The 25,989-nt window shown below is 36.5% G+C and overlaps 5 non-coding genes across 5 annotated transcripts; 3 read left to right on the forward strand and 2 right to left on the reverse strand.

Moving 5' to 3' along the window:
* Window positions 1-2,884: 2,884 nt before the first annotated feature.
* TRNAS-GCU (transfer RNA serine (anticodon GCU)) lies at window positions 2,885-2,972 on the reverse strand. Its single transcript has one exon. It is a non-coding gene; the product is annotated as a tRNA-Ser (tRNA).
* A 4,542-nt stretch (window positions 2,973-7,514) lies between these two features.
* Window positions 7,515-7,585, forward strand: TRNAG-GCC (transfer RNA glycine (anticodon GCC)). The gene has a single exon. It is a non-coding gene; the product is annotated as a tRNA-Gly (tRNA).
* A 2,482-nt stretch (window positions 7,586-10,067) lies between these two features.
* Window positions 10,068-10,139, forward strand: TRNAT-GGU (transfer RNA threonine (anticodon GGU)). The gene has a single exon. It is a non-coding gene; the product is annotated as a tRNA-Thr (tRNA).
* A 504-nt stretch (window positions 10,140-10,643) lies between these two features.
* On the forward strand, window positions 10,644-10,725 carry TRNAY-GUA (transfer RNA tyrosine (anticodon GUA)). Its single transcript has one exon. It is a non-coding gene; the product is annotated as a tRNA-Tyr (tRNA).
* Window positions 10,726-13,729: 3,004 nt separating this feature from the next.
* Window positions 13,730-13,800, reverse strand: TRNAC-GCA (transfer RNA cysteine (anticodon GCA)). The gene has a single exon. It is a non-coding gene; the product is annotated as a tRNA-Cys (tRNA).
* Between the last annotated feature and the right edge of the window lie 12,189 nt (window positions 13,801-25,989).

Consider the following 25,989-nt stretch of genomic DNA (forward strand, 5'->3'; position numbering starts at 1 on the left):
TCATAAAAACCTACTTTTTGAAGATCTCTTCCTTCTCTTCGAGATCGAACATCAATTGCAACGATTCGATAGACAGCTTATTGGGATAGATGTAGATAAACAACGCCCCCCCCTAGAAACGTATATGAGGTTTTCTCCTCATACGGCTCGAGAAAATGATTCGAATTTCTGTCGATAATAATAGAAATTAGACTATGACGTGCATTAATTTCCTTACAGAAAAAACAAATTTCATTTATACTCATGACTCAAGTGGGCTAATTTTGCCTGACAAACTTCGAAGGCAAAATCCTTCCAAAATTTTTGAGTCGTCTTTAAACTCTTTTCTTTGTCTCATTTCGAACGAATTGACTTTTATTCCTTATTCTAATCCAACTCTGTTGTTGAGACAATTGAAAATTGTGTTTACTTGTTCTGGAATCCTTTATCTTTGATTTGTGAAATCCTTGGGTTTAGACATTACTTCGGGAATTCCTATTTTTTTCTTTCAAAAGAGTAGCAACATACCCTTTTTTCTTATTTCCTTCGATAAAGCATTTATCTCTTCTATAGAAATCTAATAAGAGGGATTGATTCTGATATACTTTTATTGGACTTTCTTCTTATTTTAACCTTTCGATTTATTTCTATATTAAGGATAGACTGACAAAGTTGGCCTAATTTATTAGTTTTCACTAACCCTAGATTCTTTCCCTTGATAAAAAAAATTCTGTCCTCTCGAGCTCCATCGTGTACTATGTTACTTAAACCCAGCGCAAATTTGGTTCGGAACGAATAGAACAGGCTATGTCGAGCCAAGAGCATTTTCATTACTATGGAAAATGATGGATAGCAAAATCCACAATCGATCATGTCCTTCAAGTCGCACGTTGCTTTCTACCACATCGTTTTAAACGAAGTTTTACCATAACAAACATTCCTCTTTTCATTGCAAAGTGGTATAGAGAATTGATCCAATATGGATGGAATCATGAATAGTCATTGGTTTAGTTTTTTTATACTAATTAAAACTTGCTATCTATGGAGCAATATGGATAAAAGAAAGTAAGTATTTATCCGGGAAGCCTCCGCCAAGATCCAATTTATTTAAACCCATATTAAAATTCTATCATATGAATGAAACATAGTTTGAAAAAGACGACTAAACAAGTTTGCTTAAAACTTATTTATTCTTAAATTTCCACCCTCAACGGATGGCTCGAGATGATCAATCTTGAAGTGAGAAAAGAAGGATTGACTCTTCCTCAATAAATAAACTATCAACCTCCAAAAAAGTTTAATTAATTTAATTACTAGAATTAGAATTCTAGTAGTAATATATTTTTTCAGTACCAAAAACAATTAACTATAATAACTAAATAAACTATTCCAATGAAAAGATTGAAAGTTTTTGGTAGTTATAGAATTCTCGTACTTCTTCAACTCGAATACCAAAAGGAAGAAAAAAATATGACTAAGTGATTTTATAGTAGAGGCATATCCTGAATGTGCTTGATAGATCCCATTTTTTCATGAAAATAAAGATAGTCAATTTGACTGGACTTAAGACTTTATTATGTTTTCTGAGAAAGAATAAGATATCATTATTCTCTTTAATAAACTTTTGTCTCGTACGGAATACTATATGATTTCACCGTTTGTTTCATCAGAAACAATCTGGGACGGAAGGATTCGAACCTCCGAGTAACGGGACCAAAACCCGCTGCCTTACCACTTGGCCACGCCCCATTTCGGGTTTTATGCGACACTAATAAACACTAGTATGTTTATTTGTTATTCGTCAATACCATTTCAATTACATAAAAAAGGAGGGATATTCTCTTGCTAGTATTCTACACATGCGGATAATATAGAATCAAAAAAATGCATTGATCATTACATGGAATTCTATTAAGATATTATATGAAAGTCGAATTTATTCCACTCTCATTTGAGAGTGCGAATACAAGGAGGTATTTTGTGTTTGGGAAAGTCCGAAGAAAAAAGATTTTGAATCTGCCTTTTCCTTCTTTCCCTTAAAAAAATAACTCAAGAAAAATCCAATTATTTACTCTACAAGAATGAAATGCTTGTTATGCCTAATATACTTAGTTTAACCTGTATCTGTTTTAATTCTGTTCTTTATCCTACTAGTTTTTTCTTTGCCAAATTACCCGAAGCTTATGCTATTTTCAATCCAATCGTGGATATTATGCCTGTTATACCTCTATTCTTTTTTCTATTAGCCTTTGTTTGGCAAGCTGCTGTAAGTTTTCGATGAAATCTTTAGTACTCTGTATGCCAAATTGAATGATGTGTTCATTCCAAAAAAATTTTAAAATGGGTAAAAGCCGAGAAGTTTTATATTTTTATATTATGAACCTTCGATTCTAAAATTTAAATTCTTCTACATTGAATGGGTAGCTACAGCAATAAATTTGGATCAGCCTTTCTACTCCCCTGCACCTAGGTTGAGCAGGTACCTAAAGGTACCTACACAATACCTAACCACCTAACCCTATTTTTGCTATTGATAAGAGTGCTTATTATAAAAGAATTCTTGCAATTTTTTTCAAGAATTCTTTTTTGCATTTTTAGGTATAAAAAAAAACCATCCTAGTGGATCCGTGTGGTAAGGAAAAACTGGTAATCTATTCCTTAAAAAAAAATCTTGGAGATTATGTAATGCTTACTCTCAAACTTTTTGTTTATACAGTAGTGATATTCTTTGTTTCACTCTTTATCTTTGGATTCTTATCTAATGACCCAGGACGGAATCCTGGACGCGAGGAGTAAAAATTCAGTTTTTTTTTTTCTTATTGGATTTGTTTCGTACATTTATCTATGAGAAAATCCGGGGGTCAGAATTCTTTCCAATTCGAAAGTCCCAAATGATCCAAGGGAGCGGAAAGAGAGGGATTCGAACCCTCGGTACAAAAAAATTGTACAACGGATTAGCAATCCGCCGCTTTAGTCCACTCAGCCATCTCTCCACGTTCCAAAGCGAAAGGTTTCCGTGATATGATATAGGCAAGAAATAAGAAATAACGGTTGCAAAAAACCCCTTTTTTTTCTTTCAAAAGTCTATAAAAATTATATTGCCAATTCCATTTTAATTATATTCTTTTTTCTTAATGTTAATAAAAAAAGAAGAAAATTCTTGTTTTTTCTTTCTAAAAATCGATATTGGCCGAGAGACAATCAAATAGATTTTCTCTTTAGCGGGCATTTCCATATAGGACTTGTTATAATTATAATAAAACAAGCAGGTTATATAAAAAAAACGCTTTTTTTGTCGATTATTTATCAAGAAAGCAAAAAGGGTTCTTATCAAATCCACCATAAAATTGGAAAGAAGCATAAAGTAAGTAGACCTGACTCCTTTAATGATGCCTCTATCCGCTATTCTGATATATAAATTCGATGTAGATGAAATTGTATAAGCGAATTTTTTTTATTTCCTTAGACTTAGACCGCGCAAGACAAGAATTTTTCGCTATTTACGATTTCATATTCTTGTTACTAGATGTTCTATAGGAATAAGAAGAAATCGCAACTCCTTTGCGCTACACATAAAATTGGATTTCGAAGGTCCATTTTTTTTTTTCAGAATCCTCTATTATTTTAGTTCTTCCACCCATGCAATAGAGAGGGAATGGGAAAAGAAGGGTTACTTTTATTTGCATTTTTCCCTTAAAAGATAGACTTTGAAATAGGAGTCTTGGAATAATGCTGAATTCAAAGGTTTATTTCTTCAAAGGTTTATTTCTTTCTATAGTATAAGAAAAACAATTTATTTCTATTTCTATAGTATAAGAAAAACAAATAAATAGTATAAGAAAAACAAATCGAATCAAATTCATGGATTTACCACGACCTCGGTTGTGACTGTGACTCCATAGATAAAAATGGGAAATTTCTCTCTTCGAGACCATTGAAAAAGGGCATTGAACGAGAAAGAAATCGTCCACAGATAATAAAACTATCATATGCCTTGAAAGTGATATGAGGTGCTCGGAAATGGTTGAAGTAATTGAATAGGAGGATCACTATGACTATGCCCTTGGTAGAATTCCTAAAGAAGAAAATGATCTATTTGATACTATGGATGACTGGTTACGAAGGGACCGTTTCGTTTTTGTAGGATGGTCTGGCCTATTGCTCTTTCCTTGTGCTTATTTCGCTTTAGGGGGTTGGTTTACAGGGACAACTTTTGTAACTTCTTGGTATACCCATGGATTGGCTAGTTCCTATTTGGAAGGTTGTAATTTCTTAACCGCAGCAGTTTCTACCCCCTGCCATAGTTTAGCACACTCTTTGTTGCTACTATGGGGGCCCGAAGCACAAGGAGATTTTACTCGTTGGTGTCAATTAGGCGGTCTATGGACTTTTGTAGCTCTCCACGGGGCTTTTGCACTAATAGGTTTCATGTTACGCCAATTGAACTTGCTCGGTCTGTTCAATTGCGGCCTTATAATGCAATCTCATTCTCTGGTCCAATTGCTGTTTTTGTTTCTGTATTCCTTATTTATCCACTGGGGCAATCTGGTTGGTTCTTTGCGCCGAGTTTTGGCGTAGCAGCGATATTTCGATTCATCCTTTTCTTCCAAGGATTTCATAATTGGACGTTGAACCCATTTCATATGATGGGAGTTTGCCGGAGTATTAGGTGCGGCTCTGCTATGCGCTATTCATGGAGCGACCGTAGAAAACACTCTATTGAGGACGGTGATGGTGCAAATACCTTCGTGCTTTTAACCCAACTCAAGCTGAAGAAACTTATTCAATGGTCACTGCTAACCGCTTTTGGTCCCAAATCTTTGGTGTTGCTTTTTCCAATAAACGTTGGTTACATTTCTTTATGCTATTTGTACCCGTCACGGTTTATGGATGAGTGCTATTGGCGTAGTTGGCTTGGCTCTGAACTTACGTGCCTATGACTTTGTTTCCAGGAAATCCGTGCAGCGGAAGATCCTGAATTTGAGACTTTCTACACCAAAAATATTCTTTAAACGAGGGTATTCGTGCGTGGATGGCAGCTCAGGATCAGCCTCATGAAAATCTTATATTCCCCTGAGGAGGTTCTACCACGTGGAAACGCTCTTTAATGGAACTTTCGTTTTAGCTGGTCGTGACCAAGAAACCACCGGCTTTGCTTGGTGGCTGGGAATGCCAGACTTATCAATTTGTCCGGTAAACTGCTTGGAGCTCATGTAGCTCATGCCGGATTAATCGTATTCTGGGCCGGAGCAATGAACCTATTTGAAGTGGCCCATTTCGTACCAGAAAAGCCCATGTATGACAAGGGTTGATTTTACTTCCACACTTAGCTACTCTAGGTTGGGGAGTAGGGCCAGGGGGGGAAGTTCTAGATACTTTTCCGTACTTTGTATCTGGCGTACTTCACCTAATTTCCTCCGCAGTCTTAGGCTTCGGTGGCATTTATCACGCGCTTCTGGGACCCGAGACTCTTGAGGAATCTTTTCCATTCTTTGGTTATGTCTGGAAAGATAGAAATAAAATGACTACAATTTTGGGTATTCACTTAATTTTGTTAGGTCTAGGTGCTTTTCTTCTAGTACTCAAGGCTCTTTATTTTGGCGGTGTATATGATACCTGGGCCCCTGGGGGGGGAGATGTAAGAAAAATTACCAATTTGACCCTTAGTCCCAGTGTTATATTTGGTTATTTACTAAAATCTCCTTTTGGTGGAGAAGGGTGGATTGTTAGTGTAGATGATTTAGAAGATATAATTGGTGGGCATGTATGGTTGGGTTTTATTTGTGTATTTGGCGGAATTTGGCATATTTTAACCAAACCCTTCGCATGGGCTCGCCGTGCATTTGTATGGTCTGGAGAAGCTTACTTGTCTTATAGTTTAGCTGCTTTATCTGTCTTTGGTTTTATCGCTTGTTGTTTTGTATGGTTCAATAATACAGCTTATCCGAGTGAGTTTTATGGACCCACCGGGCCAGAAGCTTCTCAAGCTCAAGCATTTACTTTTCTAGTTAGAGACCAGCGTCTTGGAGCTAATGTGGGATCCGCTCAAGGACCCACAGGTTTAGGTAAATATCTAATGCGTTCCCCAACTGGGGAGTTATCTTTGGAGGGGAAACTATGCGTTTTTGGACCTTCGTGCTCCATGTTAGAACCTCTAAGGGGCCCCAACGGTTTGGACTTGAGTAGGTTGAAAAAAGACATACAACCTTGGCAAGAACGACGCTCAGCAGAATATATGACCCACGCTCCTTTAGGCTCTTTAAATTCCGTGGGTGGCGTAGCTACCGAGATCAATGCAGTTAATTATGTCTCTCCTAGAAGTTGGTTATCAACTCTCATTTTGTTCTAGGATTCTTCTTTTTTGTGGGCCATTTATGGCATGCAGGAAGAGCCCGAGCTGCTGCAGCAGGTTTTGAAAAGGGAATCGATCGTGATTTGGGAACCTGTTCTTTACATGAACCCTCTTAACTAAGATTTTCTTATTTATACTGTTCTACTTTTTTTCTGTTCTGGCTCGGTTATTCCATCTAGCCGAGCCATTCATTCCTTTTTATGAAAGAAAGATAAGGGACAGAAAAAAAAAATAAATAAAAATGAAAGAAACAAACGTATTCAATAAGCAAAAGGAGAGAGAGGGATTCGAACCCTCGATAGTTCCTAGAACTATACCGGTTTTCAAGACCGGAGCTATCAACCACTCAGCCTCTCTCCACAGCCTAATCCTTATTTTACTCCTACAAATAGAACATAGCCATAATAAAATAAAAAGATTTATTAGCCTCTAGAAAGATATCAGATACAAGTTCCTTTCGATATATCTCTGTATACTGTATACACGGATACAGGATCCGCTATACCCGCTTGTGAAATAAAGAGTAAATAATCTCTTCTCACCCCCATATCCAAATAAAAAAGCGGTTTAAGTAATAAATTTGAATTAAAGAGAAGAATCAATGGATTCATGATTAAACCCCCTCCTACTTCTTGTATTTTTTTACAATTTTGGTTTAAGTGAGGGATCAAATATGTAGTCAACTTTATTTGATGGTAGCTTGGAGGATTAGAAATATGACTATTGCTTTCCAATTAGCTGTTTTTGCATTAATTGCGACTTCCTCAGTCTTAGTAATTAGTGTACCCCTTGTATTTGCTTCTCCTGATGGTTGTCAAATAATAAAAATGTTGTATTTTCCGGTACATCATTATGGATTGGACTAGTCTTTCTCGTAGCTATTCTGAATTCTCTCATTTCTTAAATGAAATTTGGTTAATATTTATTAACCCCATAAAAAAGAAATAATAAAGGCCAGTTCTTCTAAAAAAATTAGAATAGTGAGACGTATTAAAACGCAATTTGCGTTCCGAATTGCTAAGCTCTTCTCTTTCAGTATTATGAAATTCCATTCCCATTAGAATATTCATTGACAGATAATAAAAAAGGAAAACTCTAATATAATAGAAAAATGAAATGAAACGGTCGACCCAGACATAGAAGGTCGACCCAGGCGGATATACGCTATAAAATATATACCGTAGCGAGCGTAGTTCAATGGTAAAATATCTCCTTGCCAAGGAGAAGATACGGGTTCGATTCCCGCCGCTCGCCCGCTTAATTTATCAAAGTACTATGATAAAAAGTTTAGTCTAGTTAACTGTTTAACTACTTATATTAAATTAAGTATTAATTAGGTGTTAGTCTAGTGCCGTATCCCTTACTATCTTACCCTTCCTTTGCATCCCACTCAAAAAAGAGGGCGCCTCCAGAGGCAGAAATAGAACTCGCCAACAGAGCTCCAAAAATTGGGGTATTAACTGAGACAAACAACGGGCAAAACTTTTTTTAAAGGGAAGGGAGAGGTAGACTGTCCCTTTCGTTTCATTTTTATTTCTGCAGGGTAGGGAGAGCCTTGCGCCTTCTTTTTTGAAGGCAAGTGACTTCGCAAACTGCTCAATTTTGCCCTCTAGGGCCGGGAACTAATGAATAAAAAAGGGTTGGATACGCCCCTCTACCATACATATCTAGAGAAATAGAATAGTCCTTTTATACAGACTGCTAAGTGCGGAGACGGGAATCGAACCCGTGACCTCAAGGTTATGAGCCTCGTGAGCTACCAAACTGCTCTACTCCGCTCTGGAGTACCAGAAACTGGTGGACAAAAAAGGCTTGAATACAAGCCTCTAACATGTCTAGACAAATAGAATACTCCTTTTATACAGAATGGAGCGGGTAGCGGGAATCGAACCCGCATCGTTAGCTTGGAAGGCTAGGGGTTATAGTCGACGTTGGTTGATTATTTTTAACGTCTCTAATTCAAAAACCGAACATGAAATTTTGATTTCATTCGGCTCCTTTATGGATATTCTCACCACTTAACATCTATGTCAGCTTTTCTATTTGAATGGAACCAAAGCTCTCCGCTTTCTAGATGATCCTTATAGAGTAGGAGATAGAAATTCTATCTAAATTCATCTAATCTACTTACTTCGTTCCCTAATTTCATTCAAGAGATCCTGAGGAAAAGAATTGGGTTTCACCGAGCTGAAACAATATGCGGATGGTTCTAGTAAACCAAAACTATCGTTTTTTAGCTATTTGGCTTCCTTATTCCTTATTTTAAGAAGATTTAGTTACGATTGGAAATCAACTTTTTTGTATCTTCATCCATAGATCCTTTACTCATATTTTCAAAATTGGAATACTTAATCCAATGCAAAATTATGCTTCGCGACTCTGTACTCATAATCCTATTTTTATTTTGGATGCAATTTAAATTAGTCTTTGGATACAAATTCGCCAGAATGTATATTCTTCCTCAATATGCTATTGAGAGGAAAAGGATTTAATCCTTTATAAGAACTAAAGTTTTCATCGAATATAAAAATAAAAAACTTAAGGATGCCTTAAGTATATCATTTCAAATTCAGTTATTAATAGAACGAATCACACTTTTACCACTAAACTATACCCGCTACATTGTAGATTATGGTATAAATGGTACCCTTTGTCAAGGATAGCCATTTGACAAGAAGGCTAATTCCCCCTTATTGAATCAGATGGAGAAGGTTCATGGACACTGAGCCGTTGGTACTTCTACTTCGATCGCTCGCCTTTACTTTAGGATTTAGATAGCCCCTCTGGTCTGTAAAAAAAATCTTTTCTTACCATGCTAATAGCGCCTGAACCAAATGTATTTATTTTGATTAGGATCCTATTCTACGGTTACGACTACAATAATAATTATTTACTTTGCAAGGACGTAAGTGTGTCAGACTGCTAAATTGTTTGTATTATTCCTACAATATAAACTAGGGGATATAGGGGGTAACACTGTCCCTATAAATTCCTTTTTTCCTTTCTTTTTTGTCCAGAATTGAACAAAAAAGAAATTATGGAAGATGTTTTCTTCCCCCATTAAGTCCGAGCCATAGAGTAAGAGGTGAGATGAGTTTTCCAAATTCATCATAGACTTTCCCTATGGCTTGATAGAAGTAAGCAGCAAAGAGTCGTAACTTAAAGAAAAAAACGGACAGGCCGACAGATTTACCTGATGTAAAGAAGATCCTAAAAGTCTCTGATTAGTCGACTCTCTCCATTTAACACTTTCCTCTCTCTCCTTTTTTCCACTGACTCAATTCTAGTTTATTAGATTCTTGTTAAAAGAATGCAAAAAGTTCAATAGAACTAAGAACACATAAAAAATAGCATAGAGGATCAAGGCCATTACCAAAAGTTCCTCCCAAGGATCCTATATCCTATTGGGTATCTGTTCCCCGCCTTTTCCGCTAGGATCGGAAATCTTATATTTTCCATATCCATATACCGTTGAATCCTTGGGGTTCCAGAATCCGCCTATTTTACTAGTCTTCGGAAACGGAAAACCCTGAACCAAGAAGAGTTGGATATGTTATGTAGGGTATGTTTTTTTTTATTAATTTTATTTTGAGCTCTCAAGATATCGATATATACATATACAATCTCTACATAATGTCTCTCTCTCTATCTCTATATATTATATATATAATATGTACATTATGCAGTAGACCCATAATGGGAAATCCAAGTGGCTAATTTTTGAATTAAATAAAAAGCCCTTTTAACTCAGTGGTAGAGTAATGCCATGGTAAGGCATAAGTCATCGGTTCAAATCCGATAAAGGGCTTTTTAAATTAGTGGTAGAGTAATCTCGTGCTAAGACGTAAGTCGTTGGTTCGAATCTGATAGAGTACTTTTCTACTAAATTGATTCACTTTTTTTCTTTGTTTTGAAACTTTCTCTATATTTTTAGAGAATTTTATGACTTAGTGCGGGATGGATGCATTTTTGGTATGAACACTAAATGAAGCACGGAGAATTAATCTATAACGATCAACTAAAAAAAATCCTAGATGAAAACATAACAGAAAAGTTGGAAAAACTCTTGCTTTGGATCTATTTATACTTTTCGAGTATATTGACAATTCCAAAAACTGCTCATACTATGATTATAGTATAATCACGAGCGGTTGTATATGGCCCTATCGTCTAGTGATGCCCCTATCGTCTAGTGGTTCAGGACATCTCTCTTTCAAGGAGGCAGCGGGGATTCGACTTCCCCTGGGGGTAGGGAGTATTATGAAAGGAGGTTAATCATAGATTAGCAAAAACCCTAGAATAAATTCTTCCTGGGTCGATGCCCGAGTGGTTAATGGGGACGGACTGTAAATTCGTTGACAATGTCTACGCTGGTTCAAATCCAGCTCGGCCCAAACCAAAAATCTAGGGCTTCGTGAGTATGAACTAAATCCTTTTGTTTTTCTTCCATAAAATAAAATGTCTGATCTATAGAAATAAAAGATAAAGAAAAAAGGAAATTTTTTTTTCTAATCCATATCTCTCTCATTCCTTTCTTACAAACAAAAGAGTTTTTCTTATTGAAGGCTGGATTATTATCCATTTTTAGTGATAAAAAATCACGACATACTAGTTATGTCACTCTCACTATACCCACGTATAATTATAATATGTGGGTATGTAGTATATGATTCGTCTATTTCTTAGAGTACGAAAGACGAATCGAATCTTCTTATGGTTCTATTTAAGAATGGGTATGCCATACACCCGCGGGGATTGTAGTTCAATTGGTCAGAGCACCGCCCTGTCAAGGCGGAAGCTGCGGGTTCGAGCCCCGTCAGTCCCGAACTAGGGTTCAATGAATGGAGAAATTGATATTTCCTTTTTCCATGAAAAAAAAGGGGCAGGGAGCAAGATCAAATACCCACAGGGCACCCTTACTTCACTTTTTTTATTTTGCATCTCTCATTAAAGAGGGAGGGAGGGCATATAGGAATTTTTTTTTCACTACTCCCAATCGATAAAGAAAGACACACATACGATATGTGGATTAGTAGAATTTAGGATATTATATTACTCTATCTTTCTTTATGATGATACCATCCTCATCTTAATTTCCTATTCCACTCTTATGGAATAGAGTACCGGTATTTTACCGGAATCCATACATAAATCGTATTCCCTTTTTATTTCAGACCTCTTTTTCCCCATCTCACTTCTACTGCTTATTTGGATGTCTATGTGACCCATAGAAAGTGAAAGTTGGTCATATAATACATACATAATTGTATGTATAACTATAAGAAAAAGGAAGGGAAATTGTATAAGATTAAGAAGTATAAGATTAAGAAAGCTCGTGGGTTAGAGATATAGAAAAGAAAAAGTAGAAAAGGATTAAAAAAGAGGGAATTCCTAATCCAATCAAAAAAACCCATTTTGGTCTTAGTGTGGATAGAGGATCTTCCTATGTTATACTATATAACTCTCATCCGTGAAATATAACTCCATCCATGAATTGATTTGATAGATCCGATATTCATAATATTGAATTGATTCAGTATTATCAGAATGCAAGCCCTACCCTTGAATTTACAAGATACCCCTTTTTCCTCTCCATGGGATTACATCCCGAGTTATTGTGAAAATAAAAAATAAAGAGGTTATGGAAGTCAATATTCTCGCATTTATTGCTACTGCACTGTTCATTCTAGTTCCTACTTCTTTTTTACTTATTATTTATGTAAAAACAGTCAGCCAAAATAATTAATTGGAATTCCAATTAATCATTGAAGAAATTAAAAAGGGATTAAATAAAAAAAATCCAAGTCTTAAATGAAAGGATCTGGTTGGAATCTTAAAGGTGTGGTAGAAAGAACTACATATAGTTTTTTCTACGACACTTTAGATTCTTCTATTATATTATCTTTGAATCTACATAGAATAGATTAGTAGATTGAAATAGTTAAGTAGTCTAATTCAATTTCTTTTTTCATTGCATCCACTTAATTTCAATCAGGTCAAAATAAAAAAAATGGAAGGAAAGAAAAATAATATGAAGAATAGACTATAGTAAAAAGTAAAAGGAAATGGAAAATGTGTGATATGCCGTGAATAGTTCCGTGGAAGAAAGTCTAATTTTCTTATGTATAGAACTTTTTTTAACCATTCGTCATTTCTAGTAGAAATTCTGAATTGGTATAATGGCTCTTTCTTACATTACAACTTACAATACAAGAGTTTCTTACAGGAGTGAAACAAAACTAAAGAAAAAGATTAAAGAATAACGTTTGACAAAATGATTAATGCAAAATGATCCATTAAAGAAAAGAATTGATACAACAATTTGATTACTTAATCAATTAGTAGTATCCCTAGAGTCCACTCCTTCCCCATACTACTAGTGAAAGAGAAAATGTAAAGACTACCATTAAAGCAGCCCAAGCGAGACTTACTATATCCATCTAAATTATGTCTCCTATTTCTATGAAGGGATTATTCTACTATTGATCAATAATCATAGTGGAATCAAGGGTACAGAGTCAAAAAGGGATTCCGCCCTAAGGCCATGGATCAATCAGTTCAAGGAATTTACTCCTAACAAATTCTTATAGGAATTCTGGTAGAATTAGAGAGCATTAAAAATACGAGATACTATAGCCCTTTTTTCCTTAAAAAAGAAAGAGTACGGGAATGATGTCCTGAATAGAAGAAGCGGGAATAGGAAGATTTTTTATTCCTTTTGTTACTCTTTTTTTTTTTTTTAAGCAAAGGACGCCCGAATATACCATAAAATTATCGATAGATAAATATTTATTGGATACCTACCTTACCTAATGTTTATTTTTGACCTAAACCCTGCAGCCTTGCTTTGTATCATTCTATGAAAGAATGAAGAGATTTTATCCATAATACAACTCCTAAATTGATTTTTGATCGACCTATTTAATCTGATTCTCGTTAGAATTAAGTAGTCCTTACTTTAGTGTATGTAGGTAACATAAGATGTACGATAAAAAAATGTATAATAATTAGTAAGTCTTGATATTCTTTCGTGGAGTCCCTTCTTGAATCTTAGATTGAAAAAAAAAAAGAATGCCCCTTAGGGACCTTTCTTTGGATACCAAGATTTCTGACATCTTATCCTCGTATTTTAAAATTATCAAATCGAATCTCAATTAAGAACCAATTCAAATTCATATAATAAAAGAATAAGGAAACACTACCTCACCCCTATTGATAACCATTTTGGCCACTACCGTCAAAACAAACCCTAACCCTAGTTTGAGGATAGAACTATGGTATGGTTTCTCTAAACCCAGTATCGGCAGGCCCAGTTACTCTCTTGCCCGAACTTATGCGAAGTAAAAATTTATCGAATTCGATCAGCACTATAAAAAAAACCTAAGTATTTTATTGATCAGGCGGCACCCAGATTTGAACTGGGGATAAAGGATTTGCAGTCCCCTGCCTTACCGCTTGGCCATGCCGCCAAAAAATCCGATCAAAAATCTAGAAAACAGCAAGTATTCATCCACGTTTTCTTACGAAAAGCCCCTTTTATTTTGAATATAATTCTACTTACTTTTTTCCAATCTTTTTCAAAAAATCTATTCCTGCTTTTTTTGATCCAGTTTCTATTATTCTCCTCGATAGATTCTATCTTAAAACATACATTGTTAACACAATAAAACTTCCCATTTCTTTCTATTGAGATGAAAAAGAAGAAAAAGTGGATTTCTATTCACAGGCTGCAAAATTCAGAATAAATTGGAACCGTTAACTAGAATTCTCTTTTTTTTATTGCAGTAGTGAACTACTCTTAAATCGGTATTATCTCCCCCCCCTTCAATGGCATAATAAAATATTATGGCTTTATGCTTAATCCGTGTATAGGTAAACTTTAGGTCCGAACAGCATTATTATCCAAAGATCCCCTTTATGTACATATCTCTATGGGGAATCATGCTTTAATTTTTCAAAGTATTAAATTAAATATCTTGAATAAAAAAAGGAAATTTGCTCTGATATAGAGTATAACCTGACTATCTTGGCGTACCCAAGTGAAATTACGATAAAAGAAAAGCATGGATATGGGGAGAGGTGGATAACTAGATTGGCATGTACTTAAAAAAGGGACTTACTTTATTTTAGAATTCCACAATGAAATACTGAATTTTCTAGCAATTATACTACTCCGATCCGAAATAAAAAAGAACCCTCAAATTATTTTGAGAAATTAAAGTAAGCACGCTATTCTAAATCGAAGTAAAGTCAAACTTTCTAGTATATTATATTACGGCTTTATTACATTCATAGAAAGGAGATAAAATGAGAAATCTTTGCCATCCAATCTGATTAGAATATCATAACATAAAGTATAAGTGGCAGAATTTTTTTTGTAGGAATGTTTTATCAATTCATTTTCATTTCATTTGTACCCCTGGCAAACTCGAACTTTCGTCCAAATGGTCTCTATTCATATGTATGAAATACATATATGAAATACGTATGTGGAGTTCCCTAGAATTTCATGTGATTCAGTAAACAGAATATAGATTCCATGATTGCTAGATCGATCCATAGGGATTGATGAAGAGTGAGCTGATAATGGAATTTTTCTTTGATAAACAGGAAACTTAAGATTAAGATGCTCCGGAATGGAAACGAGGGAATGTCCACAATACCCGGATTTAGTCAGATCCAATTCGAGGGATTTTGTAGGTTCATTAATCAAGCCTTGGCAGAAGAACTTGACAAGTTTCCAACAATTAAAGATCCAGATCACGAAATTGCATTTCAATTATTTGCGAAAGGATATCAACTGCTAGAACCCTCGATAAAAGAAAGAGATGCTGTGTATGAATCACTCACCTATTCTTCCGAATTATATGTATCTGCGAGATTAATTTTTGGTTTCGATGTGCAAAAGCAAACCATTTCTATCGGAAACATTCCTATAATGAATTCCTTAGGAACCTTTATTATAAATGGAATATACCGAATTGTGATCAATCAAATATTGCTAAGTCCTGGTATTTACTACCGCTCGGAATTAGATCATAAGGGAATTTCTATCTACACTGGCACTATAATATCAGATTGGGGGGGGAGATCGGAATTAGCAATTGATAAAAAAGAAAGGATATGGGCTCGCGTGAGTAGAAAACAAAAGATATCTATTCTAGTTCTATCATCAGCTATGGGTTCGAATCTAAGAGAAATTCTGGATAATGTTTCCTACCCTGAAATTTTCTTGTCTTTCCCGAATGCTAAAGAGAAGAAGAGGATTGAGTCAAAAGAAAAAGCTATTTTGGAGTTTTATCAACAATTTGCTTGTGTAGGTGGGGACCTGGTATTTTCGGAGTCCTTATGCGAGGAATTACAAAAGAAATTTTTTCAACAAAAATGTGAATTAGGAAGGATTGGTCGACGAAATATGAATCGGAGACTTAATCTTGATATTCCTCAGAACAATACATTCTTGTTACCACGAGATGTATTGGCCGCTACGGATCATTTGATTGGAATGAAATTTGGAACGGGTATACTTGACGATGACGATATGAATCACTTGAAAAATAAACGTATTCGTTCGGTTGCGGATCTGTTACAAGATCAATTCGGATTGGCTCTTGGTCGTTTACAACATGCAGTTCAAAAAACTATTCGTAGAGTATTCATACGTCAATCGAAACCGACTCCCCAAACTTTGGTAACTCCAACTTCAACTTCAATTTTATTAATAACTACTTATGAGACCTTTTTTGGCACATACCCGTTATCTCAAGTTTTTGATCAAACGAATCCATTGACACAAACTGTTCATGGGCGAAAAGTGAGTTGTTTAGGTCCTGGAGGGTTGACGGGGAGAACCGCAAGTTTTCGGAGCCGAGATATTCATCCGAGTCACTATGGGCGTATTTGTCCAATTGACACGTCTGAAGGAATCAATGTTGGACTTACTGGATCCTTAACAATTCATGCGAGAATTGATCACTTGTGGGGATCCATAGAGAGTCCGTTTTATGAAATATCTGCTGAGAAAGCAAAAGAAAAAAAAGAGAGACAGGTGGTTTATCTATCACCAAATAGAGATGAATATTATATGATAGCAGCAGGAAATTCTTTGTCCTTGAATCAAGGTATTCAGGAAGAACAGGTTGTTCCGGCTAGAATACCGTCAAGAATTCTTGACTATTGCATGGGAACAGATTCATGTTAGAAGTATTTTTCCTTTCCAATATTTTTCTATTGGGGGTTCTCTCATTCCTTTTATTGAGCACAATGATGCGAATCGGGCTTTAATGAGTTCTAATATGCAGCGCCAAGCAGTTCCGCTTTCTCGGTCCGAGAAATGCATTGTTGGAACTGGATTGGAACGCCAAACAGCTCTAGATTCGAGGGTTTCCATTATAGCCGAACGCGAGGGAAAGATCATTTCTACTGATAGTCATAAGATACTTTTATCAAGTAGTGGGAAGACTATAAGTATTCCTTTAGTTAACCACCGTCGCTCTAACAAAAATACTTGTATGCACCAAAAACCCCGGGTTCCACGGGGTAAATCCATTAAAAAAGGACAAATTTTAGCAGAAGGAGCTGCTACAATTGGGGGCGAACTTGCTTTAGGAAAAAACGTATTAGTAGCTTATATGCCATGGGAAGGTTACAATTTTGAAGACGCAGTACTAATTAGCGAACGTTTGGTATATGAAGATATTTATACCTCTTTTCACATCCGGAAATATGAAATTCAGACGGATACGACAAGCCAGGGCTCCGCTGAAAAAATCACTAAAGAAATACCACATCTAGAAGAACATTTACTCCGCAATTTGGACAGAAATGGAGTTGTTAGGTTGGGATCCTGGGTAGAAACTGGTGATATTTTAGTAGGTAAATTAACGCCTCAGATAGCGAGCGAATCATCTTATATCGCGGAAGCTGGATTATTACGGGCCATATTTGGCCTTGAGGTTTCCACTTCAAAAGAAACTTCTCTGAAATTACCTATAGGTGGAAGAGGGCGCGTTATCGATGTGAAATGGATCCAAAGGGACCCGCTCGACATAATGGTTCGTGTATATATTTTACAGAAACGTGAAATCAAAGTTGGGGATAAAGTAGCCGGAAGACATGGGAATAAAGGGATCATTTCCAAAATTTTGCCTAGGCAAGATATGCCCTATTTGCAAGATGGAACACCCGTTGATATGGTCTTCAATCCCTTAGGAGTACCCTCCCGAATGAATGTGGGACAAATATTTGAAAGCTCGCTCGGATTAGCGGGGGATCTGCTAAAGAAACATTATAGAATAGCACCCTTTGATGAGAGATATGAGCAAGAGGCTTCAAGAAAACTTGTGTTTTCAGAATTATATGAAGCCAGTAAAGAAACAAAAAATCCATGGGTATTTGAACCCGAGTACCCGGGAAAAAGCAGAATATTTGATGGAAGAACAGGCGACCCCTTTGAGCAACCTGTTCTAATAGGGAAGTCCTATATCTTAAAATTAATTCATCAAGTTGATGAGAAAATTCATGGGCGTTCTACTGGGCCCTACTCACTTGTTACACAACAACCGGTTAGAGGAAGAGCCAAGCAAGGGGGACAACGAGTAGGAGAAATGGAAGTTTGGGCTTTAGAAGGATTTGGTGTTGCTCATATTTTACAAGAGATACTTACTTATAAATCTGACCATCTTATAGCTCGCCAAGAAATACTTAATGCTACGATCTGGGAAAAAGAATACCTAATCATGAGGATCCTCCAGAATCTTTTCGAGTGCTCGTTCGAGAACTACGATCTTTGGCTCTAGAACTGAATCATTTCCTTGTATCTGAAAAGAACTTCCAGGTTAATAGGGAGGAAGTTTGATCGGAATAAATATAAATTCTTTTCTTATTTCTATTTTATGATTGACCAATATAAACATCAACAACTTCAAATTGGACTCGTTTCCCCTCAACAAATAAAGGCTTGGGCTAACAAAAACCTACCTAATGGAGAAGTCGTTGGCGAAGTCACAAGGCCCTCTACTTTTCATTATAAAACCGATAAACCAGAAAAAGATGGATTGTTTTGCGAAAGAATCTTTGGACCCATAAAAAGCGGGATTTGCGCTTGTGGCAATTCTCGAGCGAGCGGAGCTGAAAACGAAGACGAAAGATTTTGCCAAAAATGCGGGGTCGAATTTGTGGATTCTCGGATACGAAGATATCAAATGGGATACATCAAACTCGCATGTCCCGTGACTCATGTGTGGTATTTGAAAGGTCTTCCTAGTTATATCGCGAATCTTTTAGATAAACCTCTTAAGAAGTTGGAGGGCCTAGTATACGGCGATTTCTCTTTTGCTAGGCCCAGCACTAAAAAACCCACTTTTTTACGATTACGAGGTTTATTCGAAGAGGAAATTGCATCCTGTAACCACAGCATTTCTCCCTTTTTTTCTACCCCAGGCTTTGCAACATTTCGAAATCGGGAAATTGCGACAGGAGCAGGTGCTATTAGAGAACAATTAGCAGATTTGGATTTGCGAATTATTATAGAGAATTCTTTGGTCGAATGGAAGGAATTAGAAGACGAGGGGTATAGTGGAGATGAGTGGGAAGATAGAAAAAGACGAATAAGAAAAGTTTTTTTGATTAGACGCATGCAATTGGCGAAACATTTTATTCAAACAAATGTAGAACCAGAATGGATGGTTTTGTGCTTATTACCGGTTCTTCCTCCCGAATTGAGACCTATTGTTTATAGGTCTGGAGATAAAGTAGTGACTTCAGACATTAATGAACTTTATAAGAGAGTTATCCGTCGGAACAACAATCTTGCCTATCTATTAAAAAGAAGTGAATTAGCGCCAGCAGATTTAGTAATGTGCCAGGAAAAATTGGTACAAGAAGCCGTGGATACACTTCTTGATAGTGGGTCCCGCGGGCAACCGACGAGGGATGGTCACAATAAAGTATACAAATCACTTTCAGATGTAATTGAAGGTAAAGAGGGAAGGTTTCGCGAGACTCTGCTTGGGAAACGGGTCGATTACTCGGGGCGTTCTGTCATTGTTGTGGGTCCTTCGCTTTCATTACATCAATGTGGATTACCTCTAGAGATAGCAATAAAGCTTTTTCAGCTATTTGTAATTCGCGATTTAATCACGAAACGCGCCACTTCTAATGTAAGGATTGCTAAAAGGAAAATTTGGGAAAAAGAACCCATTGTATGGGAAATACTTCAAGAAGTTATGCGGGGACATCCTGTACTGTTAAATAGAGCACCTACCCTGCATAGATTAGGCATACAGGCCTTTCAACCCACTTTAGTAGAGGGGCGTACTATTTCTTTACACCCATTAGTGTGTAAGGGTTTCAATGCGGACTTTGATGGAGATCAAATGGCTGTTCATCTACCTTTATCCTTGGAAGCTCAGGCAGAAGCCCGTTTACTTATGTTTTCTCATATGAATCTCTTATCTCCCGCTATTGGGGATCCTATTTGCGTACCAACCCAAGACATGCTTATCGGGCTTTATGTATTAACGATTGGAAAGCGTCGAGGTATTTGTGCAAATAGATATAATAGTTGCAGAAACTACCCAAATCTAAAAGTAAATTACAATAATAATAATAATTTTAAATATAGGAAAGATAAAGAACCCCATTTTTCTAGTTCTTATGATGCACTGGGAGCTTATAGACAAAAACTAATCAGTTTAGATAGTCCCTTGTGGCTACGATGGAACCTGGATCAACGCGTCATTGGGTCAAGAGAAGTTCCGATTGAAGTTCAATATGAATCTTTGGGGACTTATCATGAGATTTATGCCCACTATCTAATAATGGGAAATAGAAAAAAAGAAATTCGTTCGATATACATTCGAACCACTCTTGGTCATATTTCTTTTTATAGAGAAATAGAGGAAGCCATACAAGGATTTAGTCAGGCCTATTCATACACTACCTAAACAAGAAAGTTAGATTCGGCGATGCCCCTCCCCTTTCGGGGGGCATTCCGATTTCCCTAGTATCATCATTATTTGCCACGCGAATCCAGATTGAGATTGAGGCAATTAAGTTAATTAAATTTTCGAATCACTGACTCAGGCCCATTGTCGAATCCTACTCAGCAATTGTCGAATCCTACTCAGCCGAAAAGGGGGTACTTATGTATGGCGGAACGGGCCAATCTGGTCTTTCATAATAAAGAGATAGACGGAACTGGTATGAAACGACTTATTAGCAGATTAATAGATCATTTTGGAATGGGATATACATCCCATATACTGGATCAACTAAAGACTCTGGGCTTCCATCAAGCCACTACTACATCGATTTCGTTAGGAATCGAGGATCTTTTAACAATACCCTCTAAGGGATGGTTAGTCCAAGACGCGGAACAACAGAGTTTTCTTTTGGAGAAACACTATTATTATGGGGCTGTACACGCGGTAGAAAAATTACGCCAATCTGTTGAGATATGGTATGCGACAAGTGAATATTTGAAACAAGAAATGAATTCAAATTTTCGGATAACGGATCCTTCTAATCCAGTCTATCTAATGTCTTTTTCAGGAGCCAGAGGAAATGCATCTCAAGTACACCAATTAGTAGGTATGAGAGGATTAATGTCGGACCCTCAAGGACAAATGATTGATTTACCTATTCAAAGCAATTTACGCGAGGGACTTTCTTTGACAGAATATATAATTTCCTGCTATGGAGCCCGCAAAGGGGTTGTAGATACTGCTGTGCGAACAGCAGATGCTGGATATCTTACACGTAGACTTGTTGAAGTAGTTCAACATATTATTGTGCGTAGAAGAGATTGTGGTACTATCCGAGGTATTTCTGTAAGTCCTCAAAATGGGATGACGGAAAAACTTTTTGTCCAAACACTAATTGGTCGTGTATTAGCAGACGATATATATATCGGTTCACGATGCATTGCCGCGCGAAATCAAGATATTGGAATTGGATTAGTCAATCGATTCATAACTGCCTTTCGAGCACAACCATTTCGAGCACAACCAATATATATTAGAACCCCCTTTACTTGCCGAAGCACTTCTTGGATCTGTCAATTATGCTATGGCCGGAGTCCTACTCATAGTGATCTGGTCGAATTGGGAGAAGCCGTAGGTATTATTGCAGGTCAATCAATTGGGGAGCCAGGGACTCAACTAACATTAAGAACTTTTCATACTGGCGGAGTATTCACAGGGGGTACTGCCGACCTTGTACGATCCCCTTCGAATGGAAAAATAAAATTCAATGAGAATTTGGTTCACCCCACACGTACCCGTCATGGGCAGCCTGCTTTTCTATGTTATATAGACTTGCATGTAACTATTCAGAGTCAAGATATTCTATATAGTGTGAATATTCCCTCAAAAAGCTTGATTCTAGTGCAAAATGATCAATATGTAAAATCCGAACAAGTAATTGCGGAGATTCGTGCCGGAACGTCCACTTTACATTTTAAAGAAAGGGTACAAAAGCATATTTATTCTGAATCAGACGGCGAAATGCACTGGAGTACTGATGTTTACCATGCGCCCGAATATCAATATGGTAATCTTCGCCGATTACCAAAAACAAGCCATTTATGGATATTGTCAGTAAGTATGTGCAGATCCAGTATAGCGTCTTTTTCACTCCACAAGGATCAAGATCAAATGAATACTTATGGTAAAAAAGATAGGGAAATTCTTGATTATTCAACGTCGGATCGAATCATGTCCAATGGCCATTGGAATTTTATCTATCCTTCTATTTTTCAAGATAATTCAGATTTGTTGGCGAAAAAGCGAAGAAATAGGTTCGTCATTCCATTACAATATCATCAAGAACAAGAGAAAGAACTAATATCCTGTTTTGGGATTTCGATTGAAATCCCCCTTATGGGTGTTTTACGTAGAAATACTATTTTTGCTTATTTTGACGATCCCCGATACAGAAAAGATAAAAAGGGTTCAGGAATTGTTAAATTTAGATATAGGACCCTAGAAGAAGAATATAGGACTCGAGCGGAAGACTCAGAAGAGGAATATGAGACCCTAGAAGACGAATACAGGACCCGAGAGGACGAATATGAATATGAAACCCTAGAAGAATCTAAATATGGAATCCTAGAAGACGAATACGAATATGAAACCCTAGAAGACGAATATGGGAGCCCAGAAAACGAATATGGGAACCCAGAGAACGAATATAGGACTTTAGAGAAAGACTCAGAAGAGGAATATGGGAGCCCAGAGAGCAAATATAGGACCCAAGAGGACGAATATGGAACTCTAGAGGAAGACTCAGAAGACGAATATGGCAGCCCCGGGGAAAGCGCAGAGGAAAAATATGGTACTTTAGAGGAAGACTCAGAAGAAGATTCAGAGGACGAATACGAGAGCCCAGAGGAAGATTCCATCTTAAAAAAAGAGGGTTTGATTGAGCATCGAGGAACAAAAGAATTTAGTCTAAAATACCAAAAAGAAGTAGATCGGTTTTTTTTCATTCTTCAAGAACTTCATATCTTGCCGAGATCTTCATCCCTAAAGATACTTGACAATAGTATTATTGGAGTGAATACACAACTCACAAAAAATACAAGAAGTCGACTAGGCGGACTGGTCCGAGTGAAGAGAAAAAAAAGCCATACGGAACTCAAAATATTTTCCGGAGATATTCATTTTCCTGAAGAGGCGGATAAGATATTAGGTGGCTGTTTGATACCGCCAGAAAGACAAAAAAAAGATTCTAAGGAATCAAAAAAAAGGAAAAATTGGGTCTATGTTCAACGGAAAAAAATTCTCAAGAGCAAGGAAAAGTATTTTGTTTCCGTTCGCCCTACAGTGGCATATGAAATGGACGAAGGAAGAAATTTAGCAACACTTTTCCCGCAGGATCTCTTGCAAGAAGAAAATAATCTCCAAATTCGACTTGTCAATTTTATTTCTCATGAAAATAGCAAGTTAACTCAAAGAATTTATCACACAAATAGTCAATTTGTTAGAACTTGCTTAGTAGTGAATTGGGAACAAGAAGAAAAAGAAAAGGCTGGTGCTTCCCTTGTTGAGGTAAGAGCAAATGATCTTATTCGCGATTTCCTAAGAATTGAGTTAGTCAAGTCCACTATTTCGTATACACGAAAAAGGTATGGTAGGACAAGTGCAGGACCGATTCCCCATAATAGGTTAGATCGCGCCAATATCAATTCTTTTTATTCCAAGGCGAAGATTGAATCACTTAGCCAACATCCAGAAGCTATTGGCACTTTGTTGAATCGAAATAAAGAATACCACTCTTTGATGATTTTGTCGGCATCCAACTGTTCTCGAATTGGTTTATTCAAGAATTCAAAACATCCCAATGCGATAAAAGAATGGAATCCTAGAATTCCTATTCGAGAAATTTTTGGGCCCTTAGGCGCTATTGTAGCTAGTATATCGCATTTTTCTTCATCTTACTATTTACTAACGCATAATAAAATCCTGTTAAAAAAATATTTGTTCGTTGACAATTTAAAACAAACCTTCCAAGTACTTCAAGAACTTAAATACTCTTTAATAGATGAAAATAAAAGGATTTCTAATTTCGATAGTAACATAATGTTGGATCCATTCCTTTTGAATTGTCACTTTGTCCATCATGATTCTTGGGAAGAGACATTGGCAATAATTCACCTTGGACAATTTATTTGTGAAAATGTATGTCTATTTAAATCGCACATAAAAAAATCCGGTCAAATTTTCATTGTAAATATGAATTCCTTTGTTATAAGAGCAGCTAAACCTTATTTGGCCACTACAGGAGCAACTGTTAATGGTCATTATGGAGAAATCCTTTACAAGGGAGATAGGTTAGTTACGTTTATATATGAAAAATCGAGATCTAGTGACATAACGCAAGGTCTTCCAAAAGTGGAACAAATCTTTGAAGCGCGTTCAATTGATTCATTATCCCCGAATCTCGAAAGGAGAATTGAGGATTGGAATGAGCGTATACCAAGAATTCTTGGGGTCCCTTGGGGATTCTTGATTGGAGCTGAGCTAACCATAGCCCAAAGTCGTATCTCTTTGGTTAATAAAATCCAAAAGGTTTATCGATCCCAAGGGGTACAGATCCATAATAGACATATAGAGATTATTATACGCCAAGTAACATCAAAAGTGCGGGTTTCCGAAGATGGAATGTCTAATGTTTTTTCGCCTGGGGAATTAATCGGACTATTGCGAGCGGAACGAGCAGGACGAGCTTTGGATGAATCGATCTATTATCGGGCAATCTTATTGGGAATAACAAGGGCTTCCCTGAATACCCAAAGTTTCATATCTGAAGCAAGTTTTCAAGAAACTGCTCGAGTTTTAGCAAAAGCTGCCCTACGAGGTCGCATTGATTGGTTGAAAGGCTTGAAAGAAAACGTAGTTCTGGGGGGGATTATACCTGTTGGTACCGGATTCCAAAAATTTGTGCATCGTTCCCCACAAGACAAGAACCTTTATTTCGAAATAAAAAAAAAAAATCTATTCGCGTCGGAAATGAGAGATTTTTTGTTTCTCCATACAGAATTAGTTTCTTCAGATTCTGACGTAACAAACAATTTTTATGAGACATAAGAACCCCCATAAAAATATTTTTTACTTTACTAGACTTTTGAACTTAGAACACTAACAGGTCAAATTTTAGATTTTTAAGATTTTTATTTTAATAAGTAAAACAAGTCAGTTAATTCATTAAGGTGGTTATGTTTATACCATGTATCAATGGCCAACTCTTATCTTAGTACAAGGTTCTCTCGGAACAATTATTATTTATTTCAAGCTATTTCGGATCTTTCTTAATCTTCAAAAAGAACTAAATTCCGTAATGGAATGGTAGGATTAAAAAAAAGGAAGTGTGGAAAAAATGACAAGAAGATATTGGAACATTAATTTGAAAGAGATGATAGAAGCAGGAGTTCATTTTGGTCATGGTATTAAGAAATGGAATCCTAAAATGGCCCCTTACATTTCGGCAAAGCGTAAAGGTACTCATATTATAAATCTCGCTAGAACGGCTCGTTTTTTATCAGAAGCTTGTGATTTAGTTTTTGATGCAGCAAGTCAGGGAAAAAGTTTCTTAATTGTTGGTACCAAAAAAAGAGCAACAGATTTAGTAGCATCAGCTGCAATAAGGGCTCGTTGTCATTATGTTAATAAAAAGTGGTTCAGTGGTATGTTAACGAATTGGTCGATTACGAAAACTAGACTTTCTCAATTTAGAGACTTAAGAGCAGAAGAAAAAATGGGAAAATTCCACCATCTCCCAAAAAGAGATGTGGCAATCTTGAAGAGAAAATTATCTACTTTGCAAAGGTATCTCGGCGGGATCAAATATATGACGAGATTGCCAGACATTGTGATCGTCCTTGATCAGCAAAAAGAGTATATAGCTCTTCGGGAATGTGCCATTTTGGGGATTCCTACTATTTCTTTAGTCGATACAAATTGTGACCCGGATCTCGCGAATATATCGATTCCAGCCAACGATGACACTATGACTTCAATACGATTGATTCTTAACAAATTAGTATTTTCAATTTGTGAGGGCCGTTCTCTCTATATAAGAAATCGTTGATTAAGAATATATAGTGAATTCTTGGGCAACTGCGTAAATTTATGGAATCACTTACTTTACTATATCTT

Source organism: Triticum urartu, unplaced genomic scaffold (genome assembly GCF_056163025.1).
Source record: "Triticum urartu cultivar PI428250 unplaced genomic scaffold, HENAU_Tu73 scaffold2, whole genome shotgun sequence".
In the NCBI taxonomy this organism is placed as follows: Eukaryota; Viridiplantae; Streptophyta; class Magnoliopsida; order Poales; family Poaceae; genus Triticum; species Triticum urartu.